We start from the raw sequence: 4,901 nt of genomic DNA on the forward strand, positions 1-4,901 counted from the left end.
ACTTAAACTTTATTTGGAGAACTTCTTTATTGCACAATGCACATTTCTTAATGTTAAGCTTTAAATGTGTTTTAATATCACTATTAGTCAGGATAGTATGATCTCTATATAATATCTTTAAATGCAAGATATTTAAAGTGTACCTAAAGTATTCTTGCAATAGTTCCACTTTAGCACAATCAAATATACTTAATATATATTTAGTTGAACCTCAGCACTATTTATGATAACTAAAGTGCAAAATTAGTTGTTCCAATTTAGCAGACTTTAAGTATATCATTTTAGTATACCAACAGTACAATTGGAGCGTATTTATATTAAATACATACATATGTAAATGTATTTGTAGTATACTTAGCATAAAATTAATGTATTTCAGATACATTTTAGTATATTTATGTTTTATTAGGGGTGGTACTTTTGTACTTTGAAAATGTTATCTCAGCAAATAACCAGGATTAGCGTTTAACAAAGTCGAACCATCATGTTTAATTTGAGTTTTGAGGTATTTGAGTTAAATCCGTCTGAAATCTTTGATCGTAATTTCCATTGTTTAACGTTTTTAGCCCTTCATCGTCTTCCATACTCATTCCCAAAACAAGTCAGTTGAAATTGGTAGCCTCTTAAAATAAAGTTTCAGCATATTTCATACTAATACCACACATAGAACTGCAGTATATCAGACATTCAAAACCATTTAAGAACAGGTGAAAGCATAAATATCATGCATTCTGTCAATTTCGTTCTGTCATTGTATTTTTTGAAGAAGCAAATAACGTTGGATTCGTCACCTCAGACACATCTTTATGCATTTCACATTGCATTAGGCCACTAAGGTGACATCTGAATCAAATTATGCATTTATAGCTTGGCCAAAAATCTCATGACCTTTCGACTTCAATTCCAGGGAAGACACTGTCTTGAAGGTCTTGCCTCTCCCACCGGTTCTCCACTGGCGCACGTTTCTGACAGCGAGTTTATTTCGGCACCGCCGGGCACGAGATAAGCAGGGCCTAGTCCCTGGAAGGCTGACAATAACAAAAGCCCTCTGTCAGTCAGGTCCCAGACTGGCCCGTGGCAGTGTCAGAGTGAAATGTCCAGTAGATAAGCTGACTGAATGAATGTAGCCACTGGAGCATCCGATAAAAAAGTTCCTCGCTCAGCCATTCCCAGTGTTGCTCAGTGCCAGGTAACTGCGAGTCAATTGTTCGCAGGGAATGCGTCCAGTTGACATTTGGGTTTCCTCTGTTTCATTTCAGTGTCAACATCCCAAATGTCATTTTTAATTGTGCCAAGCATAACATTCACCGTTTCACAAAGCCAAAGGATGTTTGAAGAAGACTATTGATGCTCTCGTCCATTTTATTTCGATAGCATTTTAATCTTAAAGTCCCCCTTTAGTCAATAATTGTATCCCTTAAAACTCATCTTTGATCACCAAAATGACATAAAACTGCTTGAATGTAACTCGACACCCTCACCTCATTTAGTATGCGCGGTTCTATGACTATGCAAATGAGCCCCGCCTCCACTCACTCACTCACTCAGAGATCCACTCGTTGACGATCACACGTTGATCTGATTGGTTACAAGGTCGTTTGTGACGTCAGAAACAGCAGCGATTTCAAAGCGTGTTTTTGAGACTGTCTTTGGTTCACTGCAGTTTTAAGGAGAAAATACTCAGCAATGCTGTCGACTTATGAATTTACACATGGTTTGTCTTAAAGCATATTAAAACACCACATAGACATATAAACAACATTACAAACTTGATTTTCACCAGAGGGGGACTTTAAGTATTATCAGTCAGAATATGTTCGTTCGAATGATTAGCAGGCGATTTAGCTTATAAAAGCAAAGCAAGGTTCTGCCAATTAGGTAAAACAAAGGATACAGTGTGGCATTTCTATCAAAATAATGTTTTAGCCATGAGAAATTTGAGTAGAAATCTTTCATCTAAAGAAAACAAACTTTGCAAGTAATGTGCTCAAGTTTCGCTTATGTAAGGAAACCAAAACATTTTGTCAAACATTGTACTTCCATACTCTCTTACATAACCTTTAGCTGTTTAGCAATACAAATAAAGCGAGAAGAGTCCAAAAAGCACTGTTATCAACACACAGAGGAAAATGAAGCCATTTTTGAGACTGTCTTTGGTTCACTGCAGTTTGAAGGAGAAAATACTCAGCAATGCTGTCGACTTATGGATTTACACATGGTTTGTCTTAAAGCATATTAAAAACACCACATAGACATATAAACAACATTAAAAGCTTGATTTTCGCCACAGGAGACTTTAACTTTAAAAAAAAAATCAAATTTTTTCTGTTTTGTCAGCATATTTGAGTTTACAGTGGGCCAGATCAGTGTGGAATGAAACGGTTAAGCAACAATAATGGTTTGGCCAGATGGTAAAAAAGCAGCTTTTGATTTTGAATTACATTCTGGTCACCTTATGGCTTAATGAGTCTTTAATAAGTCTATGGAAAAAATGTTTTGCCATTTTTATATCAGTCAGAGGTCTTAAAGTCCCCCTGTAGTCAATCATTTTATCCTTTAAAACTCATCTTTGAACACCAAAATGATTTATTTAAACATTTTTATCCTTGAAAAAATATTCTTCATGCCTTAAAATATCTTGAATGTAACTCGACACCCTTGCCTCATTTAATATGTGCGGTTCTATGAATATGCAAATGAGCCCCGCCTCCACTCACTCACTCACTCACTCAGAGATCCACTCGTTGACGATCACACGTTGATCTGATTGGTTACAAGGTCGTTTGTGACGCCAGAAACACCAGCGATTTCAAACCGTGTTTTTGATTCACTGCAGTTTTAAGGAGAAAATACTCAGCAATGCTGTCGACTTATGAATTTACATATGCTTTGTCTTAAAGCCATTTAAAAACACCTCATAGACATATAAACAACATTAAAAGCTGGATTTTCACCACATGGAGACTTTTAGTGCTATTTATTAATCAAATACAAAGACAAATGTTTTCCCATCATTAATTAAGAGTTAATAATATAATTCAAATATCACCAAAGTTCAAGGATGACAAATGCACATTATATATTCACACACAAGCATGCATCAACTAGAGCAGCCTTTAGTTTATCATAACAGAGGTCAGCACATCCGTCAGGTCTGTCTGCAGCTCATCACACATATGTGAGACATACATTATCATGCTTCGTGTTTTTCCTCTTTGTCAGAATGATAGTGGCGGTACCATGTGTCACTGTCAGGGGCCGTGCCATGAGCGATCAATAAAAGCCATGTTCGGTGGGTCATTCAATGGCCGGAGTACAAATGATGACGAGAAAGACAAATTAAGAGACTGTCACAGCTGCGTTTCTCTGAGATGACCATGACATGTGCTGATCTGCACAACAAAGGGTCACATCTATTGTCATTTGTGACTTGATGCGACATCGATTCCGAGTATCTCTCATGGAAAAGATAATGTATCGGTTAACAAGGCCACTGTCTGAGATCCTTCTAAAGTCAACACTACACACACACACATGCTTTAGTGGAACGCTAGTCTAGACAGATAACGCCGACAGAGACGTATCACTGAATCAGAGAACGATGGGCAAAACAAATGGGGTCGAAAAGGTTGAACTGCATCGCTGAGCCGATCTCTGGTGACATGAAGAGATCCTCAGTGACCCCGCAGACATGATTCACTCCACTCTTGACATCACTGCCAAACACCTCGTTGAACAATAATACGATTCACCTTTTATGTTATTCTCACTCTTAAAAAGCTTTCAGATTGGTAGAAATCAAGTCACTGCGAGTCGCAAAGTCGCTATTGTTTTAGCTATTACTTGGCGCTCCAACTCAATTGCATCCGCCAGTGGATATCACTTGAGCTTCACTTTACACACTCACATTAATATTCGGGTGACGGGTGTACATGATAAAGATATATAGAAATGTACTCAAGTTAGTTTCATATGTTTAATGACTCTAAAAATGTCACATGGTGTCACCTTCAAGTAAAAAGTACATACATATACATAAAAAAAAATTACTGGCACCAAACATTTGATTGGAGGTTTACTTGATATATTTCAAAACATGTTTCATTTTTTTTATTTAATTTAATCATTTAATGTAATGTAATGTAATGTTCAAGGTGGATTTACTTTTTACTAACGTATTAATTTTCAATATATATACTGTATATACTACATCAAGGACACATTAAATTGGTCAAAAGTGTCAGTAAAGACATTTATAATGTTACAAAAGATTATATTTCAAATAAAAGCTGTTCTTTAGAACTTTCTATTCATCAAAGAATCTTGAAAAATAAAATGCATCACAGTTTCCACAAAGATATGAAGCAGGAAAGGTTTTTTAAAAAGCAAACAAAAAAAATTCTTTTGCGTTGTAATATTTCACAACATTACTGTTTTTACTGTATATTTGATCAAATAAATGCAGCCTTGGTGAGCAGAAGAGACCGCTTTCAAAAACATTAAAAAAATCTTACCAACCACAAATATTTAAATGGTATTGTACCAGTAATTAAAAAAAATAATAATAATATTCATTTTTATTCATTCAAAAATATCCATAAGTTTTTGGGGACACACCACATGACATTAAATAACCTTGCCTTGTCATAAAGCGGTCACATTTTATGAACTTTTTAGAGACTCATTGACTTTAACACAGTTATGAGGGTATATTCAAGAATTTAATTTTTAATCTTCATTAAAATATGCAGACAAAATTGTATCACCCTGAGATGTTTTACTTTTTACCCACCAAAAATCATTTTTATTTAGAAATCAAAAACATTCTCATCATAGAAGAGGTGCATTTAAGTCATGGATGTTTTAGATGTATTTAAGACTCTTAAGTGTCTGTGCCTAAG

Source organism: Siphateles boraxobius, unplaced genomic scaffold, assembly GCF_051911475.1.
Source record: "Siphateles boraxobius isolate OS27281-9 unplaced genomic scaffold, OSU_SipBor_1 97, whole genome shotgun sequence".
Taxonomy (NCBI): domain Eukaryota; kingdom Metazoa; phylum Chordata; class Actinopteri; order Cypriniformes; family Leuciscidae; genus Siphateles; species Siphateles boraxobius.